This window comes from Symsagittifera roscoffensis, unplaced genomic scaffold (genome assembly GCF_963678635.1).
Source record: "Symsagittifera roscoffensis unplaced genomic scaffold, txSymRosc1.1 SCAFFOLD_447, whole genome shotgun sequence".
NCBI classification, from domain to species: domain Eukaryota; kingdom Metazoa; phylum Xenacoelomorpha; order Acoela; family Convolutidae; genus Symsagittifera; species Symsagittifera roscoffensis.
The window spans coordinates 23,852-45,434 of NW_026970930.1; the positions used below are offsets into that span (position 1 = coordinate 23,852).

General features: G+C 31.4%; 1 long non-coding RNA gene across 1 annotated transcript; it reads left to right on the top strand.

Moving 5' to 3' along the window:
• Positions 1-3,537: 3,537 nt before the first annotated feature.
• LOC134856041 (uncharacterized) lies at positions 3,538-5,598 on the top strand. The gene is made up of 3 exons (XR_010164709.1): positions 3,538-3,725; positions 4,936-5,021; positions 5,461-5,598. It is a non-coding gene; the product is annotated as an uncharacterized LOC134856041 (long non-coding RNA).
• The last annotated feature ends 15,985 nt before the right edge of the window (positions 5,599-21,583 follow it).

The following is a 21,583-nucleotide window of genomic DNA, read 5'->3' on the forward strand; positions in this document are numbered from 1 at the left end:
AGAAGCAACATAAGCAATTGACAGTATTGTTTGGAAATGTAGTGATGAAAGCAAGAACGGAAACGGAACTGATAGCAGATTGCCATGGAGGAACTGATGTGAATCTAGTGACTGCACTAGGATTCTACTGCATGTTTGGTTCTTTAGAGTCACTATTGAATCTAGAACAGAAACATGAGATGGTCACAGCCATCAGCGTAGAAGTATTCCCAGGAGTTCTGCAGACTGAGCAGAAGTACATAGGAAAATGGAGGGAGGCAATCGAAACAGAAATGAACATCAGACACAGCGAAACTTATTGTAGACCAGCAGGAGCACGATATTTGGTGGGTTCAACGTTGGCTCCAATGTGCAAGAGCAGGTATCCTGTACATTTCGTAGCTGTGGACGTGAAGAGTACAAGAACGATTGTGGATCAAACCTTTTCAGTGCCGAAGTGCGTGAGGTTGGCAAGAATGTCTGAAAAGTCTTACGAGTTTTTGTGTAAGATTTTCTCAGCAGTTCCAGAGAGAACCAAAGAAGAGTTGGAGTCAATATTGGGAAAGAAGTTCATGGGATATGTGAGCGGGAACTTCAGTGACTTTGAGAAACAGAAGCAGAGAGGATCAACTGTCACAGATTACAATGCAGTAGATGAGAATGATGAAATCCACCGAGTGATGATGGAATTGGAACCATTGCTGGAAGCTTCGGGAAAACGTAATTGGAGGAGCATCATGTTGACGCATGATGAGTTTCCTTGCCACTGCTTGTTGCAGACCTGGTGGTATCCCAAGCGTAGTAATCTGATGTTGATCTGGGACTCTGGAGAGCTGCTCTCCATGGGTTTACCAGATTCATCACAGCCCGTAACAATAGTGATAGTGGGAGTTATGATGGCGATACGATGGCTGGAAGCTCATAGCTCATGTTAGAGAAAATAATGGACAGGAGGCACCGACGAGAGAACAATTGCAGAAATTAGATTGTCTAAAAGATTTAGATCTTTTTGAGACAATGTGTAAAGTTCTGAATATTCCGATGGAAGTGAAGAAGATATGGGCAAGAAAACGATTGATGCCATGGTTCAGAGTTAACATGACTGCATGGTTGTACGAGTATGCGAAAAAGCATATGTCGAAGCATGGCAGAGTGTACAGTGAATATCAGCTGGACATTGGGGCAGGAGCTTTCAAGCGAGCCTTCGTGACTCATCGGAATGCAGTGACCACCGCTGTGAAAAGAATTTCCAGAACGAGCGAGCGTAGTGGAAATGAAAAGGCAGAGATGCTGAAAGAAGATCTGGAGAGAAACGTGACGTTGTGTCTCCACAACAGCTTCTGTAGAAACAGAGAATCCAACGTGGATCCTCTACCTTGCTGTAAACAGAAGGTAGAAGAGCAGAAGTGTTGGAGGATGGCTTCCAACAGCGTCAGGATAGTCAATGACGTGCTACAAGACACGGAAACCGAAAGTGCGGAGTCAGCATCGCAGGAGGAGGAAATGGAACATTGATGAATGGTCGAGAAAACAAGAGGCAACAAGAAAGAAAATTAGAAGAATTTAGAAGTTTTAGAACTTCTAAACGACGAAAAAAGAAGAGAACAAAGGAATGATGAAGAAAAGACAAAACTCAGAATTGTTTTATGTGTGTGAAAAACTCAAGTGAGAAACCAAGCAACCAAGTTGTAATTGAAAACTGGAACATTTTGTTGAGTTCTGAAATTGTTGCATTTATAAATTTGCATTTTGATTTTAGCAGAAGTGGCTTTAGAGACACTTATTATTTATTTAGAAAGGCTTAAGGGAAGAGTATTTTTAAATGTTCCAGCCTGCATGATTGTTTTTAATCACTTAGGAAAACTGATCACTTTGTGGTGACATGAAAGACTTGAGTAACCTCTTGAAGAGGGAGGTTTTTACATTGTTCTTTCTAACCACAAAGTTTCTTAGTTTTAATATTCAGGACAATAAACAAGCAAGATTTCCGAAGGGAAGGAGCATAGTAGGATAATTTTAGCTTGTTGGTTGGCAGGACTGTCCTGCAAGCCAACACCTTTTAAATCTAAGAGAAAAAGTTTTAATCGGGACATAGACACTGGAAGTCAGAAAACATGTTTTATCTTAGGTCATATTCTCAATGTGCAGATTAATGAAAGAATTTGAAGGCTATAGTGTTGTAGTATGATGCCATTTATATTCTGCAGTGAGTTGATGTGACGTAGATAAAAGTAATTTAGTGCATTTTGTAAATTCTGTTCGATGGCACTGTAACCATTTTATGAACATTGCGCGATTCAATGAGGACATTGACCGGGCTGTCCGGGGAGTATGTGACATTCGACCAGAATGGCCAAAATGCAATCTCTGCAGAATTAGGAATTTTAGCAGCGAGCCTTCCGAGTTGATGGTTTTGAAGGATTAACGATGTTATTCGGATGATTAGCAGAACAGTGAAGGTCAAGATATTCCCGTATTTTAAAATTTTAAATTTTCGAAGTGATGACGTAACATTTCTGAGAAATGCTGAAATGGCCATTTTTAACAAAAAGCGAGTGAAAAAAGAGAACAACTTTATCTGTGATAGAAAACAGTACGGAAATCGAGACTGAAAAACGACAACGAACTACAGAATAGCAGAGAGCGTTCCGAGTTGCAACTATTGTGCTGCTACAATAGTTGCAAGGCCGTTGCGAACAACGGTGAAGGGTGAAAACCAGCCTTCCGAGTTATCGTGAACTTGAGATTAAGGAGCTTGATTCGGCGGATTCAAGAATCCGGAAGGGTCTCGGGACGGAAACTTTTATTGACTCTGATAAACTTTTAGCATCCTGTCATGTCCTGACTTGAATTTAATTAAGATCTTAATTCGTTTTGACAAGAATGAGGAGCTAGAAGAAGGGGGGAAAGGGTTGATCCATCTTCGATGGAGATGATGATTTTTATCTACTGAACAAAAACAATAGTATTATAATAAGTAGTAGCCCTGTTTTTAGGAGTGACCTCGTGGTCTGGGGATACTGAGACCCAGCCATGAGCTCACTATTTCTGCATGTAATTCAGTTAATTTGAGCGTTCTGGTCGAAGCCGGAGAGCAGTAACGTTTTTGTCGACCCGATGTTGGAAAAGACCACCGAAAAGTACTGGCTTGGTAGAGACGGTGAAAAACATGCAAAGCTCTGTTTAGACGCTAGCCAGTCGTCTTAAGACTTAGTTTTGTTATCCGTCGATATGTATCTTCCGGGCGAATGTTACATTTATTACTAGCTTGTTCCTAATTCTTAAATCTTTATTTTTCTATAGTATCCGAAACTTCATATACTTTAATCAACCAATTTCCGAACCGATTTTGTTTTTTTTTGTTTTGTTTATTGCTTGTTTTCTGATGTTTTGTTTTTGTTTGATGTAACCAACGAATTTATAACCAATTTTATTATTTACACTTTGCTACACTGATGCCTCGGCTGTTTATTGTATAGTAATTCAAGTGTTCTTTCTTCTTCTCTCTTCTTAGATCTCACGTGGTCGTAAAAGGTTGCTTAAAATATATTTTAGATAAATAATGAATATCCTTCCTCAAAAAAGTTGGCATGTGCGAAGAAAAGAAAATGTAGAAAAAGTTCGTCGCGATGAGGAGGAAGCTGAAAATAAGCGGCTTGAACAGGAACGCAGGCATTCACAAGCGGAGATAGAGGCACTTAGATCAAGGCTAGGAGGAAGCAAACAGTCAACTGAATCAATTCAAGGTTTGTATTCAAAATAACTGTTCAACAGTATGCTCACAGGGTACTTTATCAGAAGATCAAATGCCAAGAACTTTATTCGATGAGTCCCCTCACACTATTTACGAGAGTTTGGGGGAATAGCTGGATATATCTGTGTTCAAAATTTGGGCACGGTTGGGAATGTTACCTTCTAAAAGTATTGCACGGCGTGTCCGCCTATAGTATTCATATTTTAATTATAATCTCTTTACCTAATTTATTAAGTGTCAATGAACGGAGAGAAAACACTTTTTGCGGCCGTGGGATTTTTTGTTTCTTTTTTAAGAAGAAAAATATCGCGCTCAAAAATGTTTTTTGTTGTTGTTAATTGACTTGGAGTTCAATTCAAATTCGGTTGTTAACAGCAAAGCAAATTACAATGCAAATACGCAAGTGAAAATTGCACTAAAAATGCGAATGACTACGTTTCAGAAGTAATTTGTAATTCTAAGATATCCCAGCGGAATAGAAACTTTACTTGTTGATTCAGTGTTCTCTTATCGAGTTAGTTTTGAGAAGCACCGGCAATGAAAGATTCCTCAATTTAAAGAGCTTTGATGTGATGTTTTTCTACGAACATTATTTCTCGGTTTTCGTGAGCTGATTGGCACTTTCACTGCCCCTGTAGGAGCAGCACTTTCACTGGAGGAGCTGTACGAGGCTATAAAAACCGTCCAAAACTTAGCATAGAAATTAGCGAAAATTGAAACAAATCATGCTACAACACAATAAACTTTGTAAGAACTAAAATATGCCTTGAACTTCTGTGGAGTGGAATCCTCTGCCTCAGGGTTGCAAAAAACTTAAAAATACATGCAACATAGATAATTCCATCAGTGGTATAATCGGGGAGGGTAGGTAGATTTTTATTGACAATTGCCTATTTGCTTTAAAATCGACTTGATTCTTTCATAAAATTTACCGATGTATGTTTATAGCGTTGGTATGGCCCTATTTAACCTGTGCACGAATCGTCGCATGACGGTAGGGCCCATTTTAATTGACACCCTTTTTTCCTTCACTGCCCTAACTGGTTGGCTATGATAGGTAATTCTGGTTAAAAATGGCTCTTGTAATGTCTTTTCATTTGGTTTTCTGCAGTTTTTAACTTTTTCATTAGTTACACCAAGTTTGACTTAGTTTTCTAAAATCTTGTTAATTTCTAAATACAAGTTTTTTTGTTCTGTTTAAGAAAAGCATATTAATCTGTTCGTTGATCGGGATTTCGACTACAGTGAGAAGAACAAAGACACACATCGTGAAACTGAGCTGAAAAAAGTGCTCATTTACCGTTTTCTCTTCGATGAATACAAACAGATCTGCTGGACAATCTCCATCTTGTTTACATTAGAGGTAGAAGTTGTCCCGTAGATTTTTCAACCAAACAGAAAGCTCAAAATTTATATTTTACAGACCCACTAATTATGTTTCACTGCCTATTCTGAATGATTTTTCATATTAATTTCATATGCAAAGAGAACCGCGCATTTTAGTGTTTTTGGGGTAAATGTAAAGGTTATCGATAATGACATATTTTCACAGAATTACGTAACGCAACCTGTTGTTATGTTGCATAACATTGAATTGTTAAATTTCGGCTTGTTGGAATGGTAATTTTTTTAATGCTTGTTGGCCTACCGCCCCTTAAGTAGAATCAAATTTAGTAGATAAAAATTCAGTTCATTGTCGAAGGGAAACTGTAAAAGAGCAGAGTTAGGAAACAGAGCAATGGGCGAGGAAAGTGGGCATCTCAGTCGGGCTAAACGACAAGTCAGAAGAAGCACAAAGTCATTGGGTGTTTGGGAAGAGTGCAGGAAAAGACTCGAAGACGACCCTAGTCGAAGATCTGGAGTTGCAAAAGGTTTGACATTTTTGGAACGAATAAGCCTTAATCACCTCACCTCTTGCGTCTAAGGTCATTAGCAAAAGTAGTTTCACAGAAGGTTAAGTTGTCTCGTTTTTCAGTTGTTTTATACATTTTCTTTATGACGACTTGAAGTGTTACATTGTTTTTGGTTTGTTCACAACGTTTGTTCATAATTTGATGTCTTAATTGTTAATTAAATGAGTCATAACTATCTGGTGCTGATGTCACGAATTTTAGTTAAATTTTACTCAAGTTTCAATTGTGTTCTAATTTGAGTTCAATTTTTCCAATCAAAGCCGCACATTTCATTGCAAAGTTTTTGAACATGCATTAGCCAAAAATACAATCTAAATCCAGAAAAAAAAGTTAGTTTCAAGAAAATCGTATTAAAGCAAATTCACCGCCTCAATGTAAGTCTGAAGCAATTAAAGAATATGAGTCATCATCCTGAATATTTTTTGAGCAACGCAGTCGAGGGACTGGAGGATTTTCATTTTATTTGGCTAATTGAACGAATTTGAGCTTTTTGGCACAATTAAGTATTGGATTCTTTATTAAACTTCAATGATGGCTGATTCATTTTGTCTTGCTTCGAATTTCTTCAATGGGTTTCGGCGAAGTTTGGAGCCCGGACTGGTGCGCCGTAGTTGAGGACGGAGCGGGTGATCTCTTTGTACACAAATGTGACTTCCTTTTTTTGGTTCCCGTTTTGCGGAGGTGATGGTTCAGAGCGCGTTGTTCCTGTTGCTGGCTGTGTTGTATAAGGTTTTACGTGTTCTTCGAAGGTTATTGAATAGTCCAGTGTAACGCCCAGTACCTTGATATTGTGCTCGGTTGGTATTTTAGCCCCTTCATCCTAATTTTCAATTCAGTCTTCCATTCTGCGTTCCAGTTGCTGAAGAGCACGACTGCGCACTTAGTGGTTGAGACAAAGCTGTTTGAAGTTTAGGTAGGGGGCGAGTATGTCGAGTTATGCTGTGTGGTTGTTTACGCTAATTCGTGCCAGTTATTGCTTCGTAGGTAGTCTCCAAGTTCATTGTGTCCTCCCATTTTACAGATTGAATTCTAAATTTCTCAGCCATTAAACGACGTGTTAAGCTACTTCAATTCATTTTACCTAGTGGCTTAAAATATATTTTAAAATCTATTTTGAAAAGATCAAAGCTAAGCAATCGAAATTCAATTTTTTATGTTTTCGTTTTAGTGTGATATGGGACTTCAAATTTATATTTGATCATATATGTTATTTAGAAGATGATGATGATGAAATGTATCACTATCGATATGATACGATTGAATATGTAAATGAAATTAACTATAGACTAGCACGCCAACTTTGAGAAGATAGTGAACGAGATCAGCTGATCGGCTTGAAGCCTACCCTATTTTTTTAATGACTTAGCTCTAGTATCAAGAAAATAGTTATTCAAATAAGCGAGATCCAAACAGTTTTTTTTAATCTAAACATCATGCTCCAATTTAAAATATTCAAGTGCTTATGAAATAAGGAAAATAAACGAAATGTAAGTCTATGAAACTTTGGTAAAAGTTTTTGTTTTTCTTCTTCATTTCCTCTCATCATAGGTGTAATAATTGACTTATTTTGTATTATGGAGCATAAGAGTTTTCAAATTCACGAACAAGTTAACATATTCATTTTGGGTTACAGAATTAAAACCATTGATAGAGGAGCTATTAAGTTCAAAGAATTGTACAGCTAGATAGCTCTAGAGCTTTGTTAACATATTCATTTTGGGTTACAGAATTAAAACCATTGATAGAAGAGCTATTAATTTGAAAGAATTGTACAGCTAGATAGCTCTAGAGCTTTGCTCAGGTTGTTGGAATAGTAAACATTTGATTGAGCTGCGTGTATGAGTATAATGGTCTTAAAAAAAGGAAAATTTGATAAAGATGTGTTTTCCAATGATAATTTTTATCAATCGTTGTAAAAAAAACTGAGAATTCCTTGATGTATTTGGGAACCTCATCAGTAAAGACTGCTTGAAAAAAAAAACAATTTAATTTTTTCTGAACAAAAAAATTGGGCTTAGGAAAGAGCGACTGCAACACCCATAAATAAGTACAACATATTGAATCAAAGGCTTACAATTAATTTAAGAGCCGCAAACATGAGAGGCTAGTTTCTTAGTAACACATTGGCTGAGTTTGAAATGACAATCTAGAGTCTAGCTAGATGAATAAATTTTTATAAGAAAGAAAGAAAGAGAAATAATTCGTTTCTACAATAATTGTTACAAAAACGTGTTTCTACAACAAAAACGTGTCTTTTCCGTAGCGTTTTTTATGTGTATCTAGCAAAAATATTCCGAAAGCAAGCAGAGCCAGTTTTTTGTTTTATCAGTATCTATCACGCTAGAACAGTCAGTATTAATAGAGTAAAAACAGAGAGAAGAATTTAATTAGTGAACCACTGCATTTATTTTTTTAAATAGAAAAGTTTAATAGGATTTTTTTGAAACTTCGGAGTAATTTTATCAAGCTCTAATGCACTCCAAAAAAGCTACATGCACGTTTCCATATTTAAGTTTTTTTTTCAGATTTAATGAAGATTTCCAAAAAAATGCGATATCTCGAGAATTAATAGAAGGTTTTGAACAATCTTTTTTTTCCCTACAAAAGACCTGACTCCCCGGGGAACGCACAGCCGCATTTAATCAAAGGATCTGAAATTCATATATAGCTACATGCACCTTTCCATATTTAAGTTTTTTCTCAGATTTAATGGGAAAATTTCCAAAAAAATGCGATATCTCGAAAACTAATAGAAGGTTTTGGACAGTATTTTTTTTCCTAAAAAAGACCTGACTCCCCGGGGAAGGACCAGCCGCATTTAATCAAAGGATTCGAAATTCATATATAGCTACATGCACGTTTCGATATTTAAGTTTTTTTCATTTTTAATGAGAAGATTTCCAAAAAAATGCGTTATCTCGAAAACTAATAGAAGGTTTTGGACTGTCTTTTCGCTACAAAAGACCTGACTCCCCGGGGTATGCCCAGCCGCATTTAACCAAAGGATCCGAAATTCATTTAAATAACCACAGCAAATTTTTGAATTAAAAAAGAATCTTTGAATTTGTGGTAAAATCTTGATTTTTTATTAAGAGAACTATTTTCACTTTCAACGGGTAGTAAATCTAAGGTTTTTAATTTGTTATACAATTTGCATCCTCTATACTGTGTCGAGAATCTTTCACTTTTTTGTTTGCAGAAAGGTTCCATAAGTAATCTCGCACAAGATCTATTTGTTAGTTTTTGAGAATTTTGAAAACTAAACTTTTTGTTTAAAAAAGACTCAGTGCATTCTGTTTACAGAGTTTTGTAAGAATTTCAAAGTTCGTAGATATGGCACTCATAAGTTGTCAGCAATTCGTTTTTCTCGAAAAATTTTTCACACTGATTTTGCGGTTTTCTGAAAAAGAGAATTTCAAAATTTTCATTTGCGTTACGAAAATTGGGTTTAAAACAGAAAAACTACAGCACCCGTAAACCAAAATGCCAAACTGAAGAATACTCACTACGTTACTATGATAGTTTTCCAGTAGTTGTCCACTTGGTGCACAATGTCTTAGTTTTGATAATGAACCACATTGTTATCTAAGTCTATTTAACGAAAACTATGTGACTGAAAAATGAGTTTGCAATTTAAATAAATGCCTAAATAATTGCGTACGGTTAACTATTTTTTGACAGCAATTCTAATCGAAATCCTAATTGGAAGCACTTGACTTAACGTTCATTTGAACTGCTTTGATATCTATTCAAAACATCTAGCTCGGATTTAACATTTTCGACAGTGAGTGCATCTCATTGCTTTAACTTTGTATCATCTGCAAAATAATTATTTTGCCGACCTACTTAAAGGAAGATCATTAATGTAAATAATAAATAACAAAGCTCCTAAAGTTGATCCTTGTGGAACACCGCAGTCAATTTCTTTCCAATCAAAGCCCACTCCATTAACTTCAACACGCTGTATTCGAATGCGAAGTTAAGTTTTGAACCAATTTAGACAATTGCTTGCCTGGCTATAATTTTCTAGTTTGTAAATTAGTATGTTGTGGTCAATCGAACGTGGTTTTAAGATCTAAGAAGAAGCTGTAAATTTCATCAGATAAAGGCGATCTCATTCTTTCGGTCAATTCCGCTAGTGCATCAATTTTACTATGCTTACGGTAACCATTTTGTTAGAGATACAACAGGAATAATTTTTCGAGGTAAGAATATACACGGTTGTACTTTGCTCATTTATAGACTTTACTCCAATCAATAAAAAGAGATATAGGTCATAAATTTTTTCCGTTTGTTCTTGATCCTTCCTTATCCATAGGAAAAACCCTCGCTTCGTAGAGATTTTTGGGAAACAAACGTTTTGAAATTGAAAGGTTGATTATGAACGCTATATAGGGAGCGGAGCCAAAACTTTAGCCTATATTTTTAATGTAGTTGTCACCTGACGAATATTTATTATCTAAACCGTTAATTATTTTTCAATCTTCCTTGGTTCATTGAAAAAGGAACGCTTACAATCTTGGGTCTCAATTGTATGAATGTCTTTTTTGAGTGTTTTCCCTATGGCTTTAAAAAAATTATTTGATTTGCAATATCAGCATCTGTTGAATCATCGCAAAGATTAAAACACAATTGCAATGGGAGAATTTTTAGATTTAAGCTTTAAACCACTAATATCATTTAATAGTTTATAATTTTGTCTTGATTCTCCGATACAATTTTTGAACTTTTTCCTATAGTAATCTTTTGGATTGCTTCACTTTTTCGAACTGCGCGCTTAAGCTTTTGAATTTAACCCAAAAAATGGTCTGCATCGTTTTGACTGCTTTGTCATTTCTTGTGCGCTGCTTTTCCTTTTTTCGTAGATTTGCGAGTCTGTTGGTAAACCAAGTTGGACGATTTTTTGATTGATTTTTGTGCACGTGAGAGCAAAATTATCCAGAAACTTCACAAATAAACTCTGAAAATAATCAGAAGCATGATTTGAGTATCAAATAGTTATATTTTGTTGTTTTGGAAACCATCATCTAATTTTTCCAGAAAATAAGATACCTTAGGCGGCGACTTTAGAAACGATGTATCCCGAAAAGGAGTTTCATCATTGAAACTTTTAATTTTAATGTCCTGTTTCAAAGTTTTCGGATAATGGTCCGATGTTTTTGTATTGAGTACCTTCGAAACAGAGATAGGTTTATTTTGATAGGTATATGATATGATCCGGAAGAGTTTGCATGTTTTCGGTAAAGCAAGTTGCTTCATTTCTAGTGATCTCAAAACCATTTGAAGTTATTTGTGTTATATAATTCGGAAAAAGTAGGTTGTTCTACATGGTATTTATATTGATTTTGCCACACACAATCAGAGGCCTATTTAAAGGTTTTTTTAATCATCTAAGAGTTGATCCAGCTTTTTTACGAATGACGTTTTGCTCGTTTTTGTTTTTTATTGTATTTCGATTTTTCAGCAAGTACCTCTTGTTTGTATCATGATACCGCCACCATGAGTGCTTCTAGTTTTGGCGTACAATTGATATAACCACTAATTAATCAGCTTTCACTTGTGTCACTTTCTGTAGGCCATGTTTCAGTTAGAGATAATACATCGGGATGAGACTCAAGAGTTAGTAAAAGTGCTTCCGATATTTCCAAGTGCAGTTTGAAAGATCGGAGGTGCATATTAGTTAATTTGACATTACACGAATTGATTGATGGATAATGACTAGCGCTATTTGATAAATCAGGTTTATTAACGAAAACAGGTTTTGACATCATTCAATTTATAGCCAAGACCAATTCCTCCATCATAAAGGTTGGCGATTTTGTTGAAATTAGAATTGTTACGAAATGTATATAAATTTTGCCCTCTTTTGTTTAAACACTTAGAATACTGCTGTCACCTTTCATCAATTTTAGAAGTATGGCTCGCTGGCATCAACTGTTTTTGAGAGAATTAGTACCTTTTGCAAGGTCTCCTCTGTTTTCTCATTAATTGTCTCTCCGTGTTCATCGGTTTCACTATCCTCTTTTAGTGCAAAAGTTTTGATGTTATTCTTTTATGTTTCCAGATTCTCTGCCTCACACTTTGTCATCAGGTCATTATTTGCTTTAGCTAAATTCTAGATCTTGCGCCACATTAGCATAAACTTCGTGTTTCAGCCCATTCACGGCTTTTCTGACACCTGAAAGTGCTGACTGCAATTCAACTATGACTTGGGCTACTAAAGAAAGAACCGCATTGCTGATTGCTCTTTCTACCGCGGAGCTTATTAATTTTTAGCAATTTTGTATCGCTTTCGTCTTCGCTCAGTGGGCTTAGAACTGAACAAGGTCTTTTTGATGTGCTTTTCAATGCAAGAGTCCAGATATCGCATGTTGGCAACTTTTGCTTCAATGCTGTTGTTGTCTTTTTCTTGATTTTCGGTGTTCTGAACTTCAAATGAATTTGGTGATCTAGTATTCATGTCTCTCCTGAAACTATTTAATACGTTTATCAGAACAATTAGGCTAAAAAAACAAGGTTCTACATCAATGTTATCGAAAAATGTTGTGTCATTTCAAATAAGTCCTATTTTTAGCTGAGGAGTCTTTTCTAAGTTCCAAGCAAGAAATTCAGATCTTCAAATCATTATATGCAGACTAAGAAAACTTATGAACTAAATTTTTGGAATCTGGTTGAACAGTAAACGGAGTGTACGTTCCTGCAATTGTTTAATATATGCACGACATATCTGTTCAACCCTTCTAAACAAACAATGCGTGTTAGTTCACCAATACACTTTTTCTTGTCTTGTTTTTCTTGTTTTCTTGTGTCTGTGTTATGCAGTTAGAAATTTTACCACTTAAGTAAAGTGCATTTAATACTGAATGGTATATACGAGTAATGTGTGCATGTGTGATAATCAGATTAAATAAATTCCCATTATACCGTACATGTATCGCAAGTTCTTTTTCCGTTTTTATTTTTTTTTACAGTTTCAGGCTAGTAGTATAGCGCAACAAGAGGTCAAGCCTGTTTTCGGAGAAAGGTCAACCTGTCAAGGTCGCGTGACTATGTTACTCAATTAGCCTAATCTTTTTTTTTCTCGGGGGTCGTAATAAATATCTTATCAGATTAATTTTTTCACTTGAGTTGATTTTTAGGGGTATATGACCGGAATCATTGGGGACAATTTCGTCAATTGTTATTAAAGAGGATAACTTTATGAAATCGCTGAGGGGGAATAAAATATTATCAGATAACTTTTTTTCACTTGAAGTAATTTATCTCAAAGATATCAGAAAAAAAATTATTAAAATAAAAAATTCCCACTTTTGAGAAAAAGATATCAGAAAACATGTATATATAAAAAACAAAAAATTCTCAAATAATTTTTTTTGAAGTATCAGAAAAAATATATGAAAAAAACAGAAAATTCCAAAATTTGAGAAAAAGATATCAGATTATATATAAATAAAAACCAGAATAATCCAAAACCTGAAAATTTTTTGAAAGACATCAGAAAAAATTATAAAAAAAAAACTGAAAATTCCAAATAAACCCATTTTAAAATATCAGAAAAAAGTCTATGTAAAACCAAGAAAAGTTCAAAATTTGAGAAACAATTTTAGCTCCTACTAAAATTTTCATCCCTTCTAACCTTATCTTTTACATCCTGTTTAATCCTTTGTTTTCCCCCAGGATATAATTTGTCAGAAGACTTTTATCTTTGTAATAAAAAATTATATACCCTTTATTCCAAAATTTGAGAAGAGGATATCAGAAAACATGTATAGATAAAAAAAAAGAAAATTCTCAAACAATTTTTTTGAAGTATCAAAAAAATAGATGTAAAAAATAGAAAATTCCAAAATTTGAGCAAAAGATATCAGAAAACATCTTTATCTAAAAAAAAACAAAACTCTCAAAAATTTCTTTCTGAGGTATCAGAAAAAAAAATATGTAAAAAACAAAAAATTCCAAAACTTGAGAAAAAGATATCAGATTATATATATATAAAAAACCACAACAATCCGAAACCTGAAAAGTCTTTTAAAAGACATCAGAAAAAATTATATAAAAAACTGAAAATTTCAAAATAATTCCATTTTAAGATATCAGAAAAAAGTCTATGTAAAACCCGGAAAATTTGAGAAAAAGATTTTAAGCTCCTACTAAAATTTTCATCACTTCTAAGCTTAACTTTTACATCCTGTTTAATCCTTTGTTTTCCCCAGGATATAATTTGTCAGAAGACTTTTATCTTTGTAATAACAAATTATATGCTCTTTATTCCAAAATTTGAGAAAAAGATATCAGAAAACATGTATAGATAAAAAAAACAAAGTTCCAAAATATTTTTTTGAGTTGTCAGAAAAAAAAACATGTTAAAAACGGAAAATTCCAAGATTTGAGAGAAAGATATCAGATTATAAATAAATAAAAACCTGAAAAATCCGAAACTTGAATTTTATTTGAAGTCATCAGAAAAAAAAATTTATTAAAAAAGAAAAATCCCACTTTTGAGAAAAAGATATCAGAAAACATGTTTTCATAAAAAACAGAAAATTCTCAAATAATTTTTATTCAAGTATCAGAAAAATATATATCTAAAAAACCGAAATTTCCAAGATTTGAGAAAAATATATCAGATTATATATAATTAAAATACCAGAATAATCCAAAACCTGAGAATTTTATTTCAAGACATCAGAAAGAATTATATAAAAAACTAAAAATTCCAAAATAATTCCATTTAAGATATCAGGAAAAAGTCTATGTAAAACACAGAAAATTTCAAAATTTGAGAAGAAGGTTTTCAGCTCCTACTAATATTTTCATCCCTTTTAACCTTTTCTTTTACATCATGTTTAATCCTTTCTTTTTCCCAGTATATAAATTGTCAGATGACTTTTATCTTTGTATTGAAAAATTATATGCTATTTATTCCAAAATTTGAGAAAAAGATAACAGAAAACATCTTTATCTAAAAAAAAAAAACAGAAAACTCTCAAATAATTTTTTTTGAGGTATCAGAAAAAAATACATGTAAAAAACAGAAAATTCCAAGATTTGAGAAAAAGATATCAGATTACATATAATTAAAAAACCAGAATAATCCAGAACGTGAGAATTTTAATTAAAGACATCAGAAAAAATTATATAAAAAACTAAAAATTCTAAAATAATTCCATTTTAAGATATCAGGAAAAAGTCTATGTAAAACCCAGAAAATTTCAAAATTTGAGAAGAAGGTTTTCAGCTTCTAATAATATTTTCATCCCTTTTAACCTTTTCTTTTACATCCTGCTTAATCCTTTCTTTTTTCCAGCATATAATTTGTCAGAAGACTTTTATCTTTGTAATAAAAAATTATATGCTCTTTATTCCAAAATTTGAGAAAAAGACATCAGACACATGTGTAGATAAAAAACAGAAAGTTCTCAAATAATTTTTTTTGAGTTATCAGAAAAAAACATGTAAAAAACAGAAAATTCCAAGATTTGAGAGAAAGATATAAGATTATATATAAAAAAAACCAGAAAAATCCGAAATTTGAGACTTTTTTTAAGGACATCAGAAAAAATTATATTAAAACTAAAAAATCCAAAAAAATCCATTTAAAATATCAGAATTTGAGGTATCAGAAAAAAATATATGTAAAAAACAGAAAATTCCAAGTTTTGAGAAAATGATATCAGATTATATATATATATATACAAAAAACCAGAATAATCCGTAACCTGAGAATTTTTTTAAAAGACATCAGAAAAAATTATAAAAAAAACTGAAAATTCCAAATAAATCCATTTTAAAGTATCAGAAAAAAGTCTATGTAAAACCAAGAAAAGTTCAAAATTGGAGAAAAAAAATTTAGCTCCTACTAAAATTTTCATCCCTTCTAACCTTATCTTTTACATCCTGTTTAATCCTTTGTTTTTCCCCCGGGATATAATTTGTCAGGAGACTTTTATCTTTGTAATAAAAACTTATATGCTCTTTATTCCAAAATTTGAGAAAAAGATATCAGAAAACAAATATAGATAAAAAACAGAAAGTTCTCAAATCATTTTTTTGAGTTATCAGAAAAAATATATGAGAAAAACAGAAAAAACATGAAAGAAAACAGATATCATAAAGGTTGGCGATTTTGTTGAAATTAGAATTGTTACGAAATGTATATAAATTTTGCCCTCTTTTGTTTAAACACTTAGAATACTGCTGTCACCTTTCATCAATTTTAGAAGTATGGCTCGCTGGCATCAACTGTTTTTGAGAGAATTAGTACCTTTTGCAAGGTCTCCTCTGTTTTCTCATTAATTGTCTCTCCGTGTTCATCGGTTTCACTATCCTCTTTTAGTGCAAAAGTTTTGATGTTATTCTTTTATGTTTCCAGATTCTCTGCCTCACACTTTGTCATCAGGTCATTATTTGCTTTAGCTAAATTCTAGATCTTGCGCCACATTAGCATAAACTTCGTGTTTCAGCCCATTCACGGCTTTTCTGACACCTGAAAGTGCTGACTGCAATTCAACTATGACTTGGGCTACTAAAGAAAGAACCGCATTGCTGATTGCTCTTTCTACCGCGGAGCTTATTAATTTTTAGCAATTTTGTATCGCTTTCGTCTTCGCTCAGTGGGCTTAGAACTGAACAAGGTCTTTTTGATGTGCTTTTCAATGCAAGAGTCCAGATATCGCATGTTGGCAACTTTTGCTTCAATGCTGTTGTTGTCTTTTTCTTGATTTTCGGTGTTCTGAACTTCAAATGAATTTGGTGATCTAGTATTCATGTCTCTCCTGAAACTATTTAATACGTTTATCAGAACAATTAGGCTAAAAAAACAAGGTTCTACATCAATGTTATCGAAAAATGTTGTGTCATTTCAAATAAGTCCTATTTTTAGCTGAGGAGTCTTTTCTAAGTTCCAAGCAAGAAATTCAGATCTTCAAATCATTATATGCAGACTAAGAAAACTTATGAACTAAATTTTTGGAATCTGGTTGAACAGTAAACGGAGTGTACGTTCCTGCAATTGTTTAATATATGCACGACATATCTGTTCAACCCTTCTAAACAAACAATGCGTGTTAGTTCACCAATACACTTTTTCTTGTCTTGTTTTTCTTGTTTTCTTGTGTCTGTGTTATGCAGTTAGAAATTTTACCACTTAAGTAAAGTGCATTTAATACTGAATGGTATATACGAGTAATGTGTGCATGTGTGATAATCAGATTAAATAAATTCCCATTATACCGTACATGTATCGCAAGTTCTTTTTCCGTTTTTATTTTTTTTTACAGTTTCAGGCTAGTAGTATAGCGCAACAAGAGGTCAAGCCTGTTTTCGGAGAAAGGTCAACCTGTCAAGGTCGCGTGACTATGTTACTCAATTAGCCTAATCTTTTTTTTTCTCGGGGGTCGTAATAAATATCTTATCAGATTAATTTTTTCACTTGAGTTGATTTTTAGGGGTATATGACCGGAATCATTGGGGACAATTTCGTCAATTGTTATTAAAGAGGATAACTTTATGAAATCGCTGAGGGGGAATAAAATATTATCAGATAACTTTTTTTCACTTGAAGTAATTTATCTCAAAGATATCAGAAAAAAAATTATTAAAATAAAAAATTCCCACTTTTGAGAAAAAGATATCAGAAAACATGTATATATAAAAAACAAAAAATTCTCAAATAATTTTTTTTGAAGTATCAGAAAAAATATATGAAAAAAACAGAAAATTCCAAAATTTGAGAAAAAGATATCAGATTATATATAAATAAAAACCAGAATAATCCAAAACCTGAAAATTTTTTGAAAGACATCAGAAAAAATTATAAAAAAAAAACTGAAAATTCCAAATAAACCCATTTTAAAATATCAGAAAAAAGTCTATGTAAAACCAAGAAAAGTTCAAAATTTGAGAAACAATTTTAGCTCCTACTAAAATTTTCATCCCTTCTAACCTTATCTTTTACATCCTGTTTAATCCTTTGTTTTCCCCCAGGATATAATTTGTCAGAAGACTTTTATCTTTGTAATAAAAAATTATATACCCTTTATTCCAAAATTTGAGAAGAGGATATCAGAAAACATGTATAGATAAAAAAAAAGAAAATTCTCAAACAATTTTTTTGAAGTATCAAAAAAATAGATGTAAAAAATAGAAAATTCCAAAATTTGAGCAAAAGATATCAGAAAACATCTTTATCTAAAAAAAAACAAAACTCTCAAAAATTTCTTTCTGAGGTATCAGAAAAAAAAATATGTAAAAAACAAAAAATTCCAAAACTTGAGAAAAAGATATCAGATTATATATATATAAAAAACCACAACAATCCGAAACCTGAAAAGTCTTTTAAAAGACATCAGAAAAAATTATATAAAAAACTGAAAATTTCAAAATAATTCCATTTTAAGATATCAGAAAAAAGTCTATGTAAAACCCGGAAAATTTGAGAAAAAGATTTTAAGCTCCTACTAAAATTTTCATCACTTCTAAGCTTAACTTTTACATCCTGTTTAATCCTTTGTTTTCCCCAGGATATAATTTGTCAGAAGACTTTTATCTTTGTAATAACAAATTATATGCTCTTTATTCCAAAATTTGAGAAAAAGATATCAGAAAACATGTATAGATAAAAAAAACAAAGTTCCAAAATATTTTTTTGAGTTGTCAGAAAAAAAAACATGTTAAAAACGGAAAATTCCAAGATTTGAGAGAAAGATATCAGATTATAAATAAATAAAAACCTGAAAAATCCGAAACTTGAATTTTATTTGAAGTCATCAGAAAAAAAAATTTATTAAAAAAGAAAAATCCCACTTTTGAGAAAAAGATATCAGAAAACATGTTTTCATAAAAAACAGAAAATTCTCAAATAATTTTTATTCAAGTATCAGAAAAATATATATCTAAAAAACCGAAATTTCCAAGATTTGAGAAAAATATATCAGATTATATATAATTAAAATACCAGAATAATCCAAAACCTGAGAATTTTATTTCAAGACATCAGAAAGAATTATATAAAAAACTAAAAATTCCAAAATAATTCCATTTAAGATATCAGGAAAAAGTCTATGTAAAACACAGAAAATTTCAAAATTTGAGAAGAAGGTTTTCAGCTCCTACTAATATTTTCATCCCTTTTAACCTTTTCTTTTACATCATGTTTAATCCTTTCTTTTTCCCAGTATATAAATTGTCAGATGACTTTTATCTTTGTATTGAAAAATTATATGCTATTTATTCCAAAATTTGAGAAAAAGATAACAGAAAACATCTTTATCTAAAAAAAAAAACAGAAAACTCTCAAATAATTTTTTTTGAGGTATCAGAAAAAAATACATGTAAAAAACAGAAAATTCCAAGATTTGAGAAAAAGATATCAGATTACATATAATTAAAAAACCAGAATAATCCAGAACGTGAGAATTTTAATTAAAGACATCAGAAAAAATTATATAAAAAACTAAAAATTCTAAAATAATTCCATTTTAAGATATCAGGAAAAAGTCTATGTAAAACCCAGAAAATTTCAAAATTTGAGAAGAAGGTTTTCAGCTTCTAATAATATTTTCATCCCTTTTAACCTTTTCTTTTACATCCTGCTTAATCCTTTCTTTTTTCCAGCATATAATTTGTCAGAAGACTTTTATCTTTGTAATAAAAAATTATATGCTCTTTATTCCAAAATTTGAGAAAAAGACATCAGACACATGTGTAGATAAAAAACAGAAAGTTCTCAAATAATTTTTTTTGAGTTATCAGAAAAAAACATGTAAAAAACAGAAAATTCCAAGATTTGAGAGAAAGATATAAGATTATATATAAAAAAAACCAGAAAAATCCGAAATTTGAGACTTTTTTTAAGGACATCAGAAAAAATTATATTAAAACTAAAAAATCCAAAAAAATCCATTTAAAATATCAGAATTTGAGGTATCAGAAAAAAATATATGTAAAAAACAGAAAATTCCAAGTTTTGAGAAAATGATATCAGATTATATATATATATATACAAAAAACCAGAATAATCCGTAACCTGAGAATTTTTTTAAAAGACATCAGAAAAAATTATAAAAAAAACTGAAAATTCCAAATAAATCCATTTTAAAGTATCAGAAAAAAGTCTATGTAAAACCAAGAAAAGTTCAAAATTGGAGAAAAAAAATTTAGCTCCTACTAAAATTTTCATCCCTTCTAACCTTATCTTTTACATCCTGTTTAATCCTTTGTTTTTCCCCCGGGATATAATTTGTCAGGAGACTTTTATCTTTGTAATAAAAACTTATATGCTCTTTATTCCAAAATTTGAGAAAAAGATATCAGAAAACAAATATAGATAAAAAACAGAAAGTTCTCAAATCATTTTTTTGAGTTATCAGAAAAAATATATGAAAAAAACAGAAAATTCCAAAATTTGAGAAAAAGATATCAGATTATATATAAATAAAAACCAGAATAATCCAAAACCTGAAAATTTTTTGAAAGACATCAGAAAAAATTATAAAAAAAACTGAAAATTCCAAATAAATCCATTTTAAAGTATCAGAAAAAAGTCTATGTAAAACCAAGAAAAGTTCAAAATTGGAGAAAAAAAAATTTGCTCCTACTAAAATTTTCATCCCTTCTAACCTTATCTTTTACATCCTGTTTAATCCTTTGTTTTTCCCCCGGGATATAATTTGTCAGGAGACTTTTATCTTTGTAATAAAAACTTATATGCTCTTTATTCCAAAATTTGAGAAAAAGATATCAGAAAACAAATATAGATAAAAAACAGAAAGTTGTCAAATCATTTTTTTGAGTTATCAGGAAAGAAATTATGAAAAAAACAGAAAATTCTAAGATCTGAGAAAAAGATATCAGATTATAAATAAATAGAAACCAGAAAAATCGGAAGCTTGAGAATTTCATTTTGAAACATCAGAAAAAAATTATTTAAAAAAAATTCCAAGGTTTGAGAAAAAGATATCAGATTATATATAAATAAAAAACCAGAATAACCCAAAACCTAAGAATTTTATTTAAAGACATCAGAACGAATTATATAAAAAACTAAAAATTCCAAAATAACTCCATTTTAAAATATCAGGAAAAGTCTATGCAAAACCCAGAAAATTTCAAAATTTGAGAAGGTTTTCAGCTCCTACTAAAATTTTCATCCCTTTTAACCTTTTCTTTTACATCATGTTTAATCCTTTCTTTTTCCCAGTATATAAATTGTCAGAATACTTTTATCTTTGTATTAAAAAATTATATGCTATTTATTCCAAATTTTAAGAAAAAGATAACAGAAAACATCTTTATCTAAAAAAAAAAACAGAAAACTCAAATAATTTTTTTGAGGTATCAGAAAAAAATAATATGTAAACAACAAAAAATTCCAAGATTTGAGAAAAAGATATCAGATTATATTAATTTTATATAAAAACCAGAATAATCCAAAACCTGAGAGTTTTTTGAAAGACATTAGAAAAAATTATATAAAAAACTGAAAATTCCAAATAAATCCATTTTAAAATATCAGAAAAAAGTCTATGTAAAACCAAGAAAAGTTCAAAATTTGAGAAAAAATTTTAGCTCCTACTAAAATTTTCATCCCTTCTAACCTTATCTTATACATCCGGTTAAACCCTTTTTTTTCCCAGGATACAATTTGTCAGAAGACTTTTATCTTTGTAATTAAAAATTATATGCTCTTTATTCCAAAAATTGAGAAAAAATTATCAGAAAACATGTTTAGATAAAAAAAAACAGAAAGTTCTCAAATCATTTTTTTGGAGTTATCAGAAAAAAAAAACATGAAAAAAACAAGAAAATTTCCAAGATTTCAGAAAAAGATATCAGATTATAAATAAATAAAATCCAGAAAAATCCGAACTTGAGAATTTTATTCAAAGACATCAGAGAAAATTATATTAAAAATGAAAATTCCAAAAAATTTCAAAAC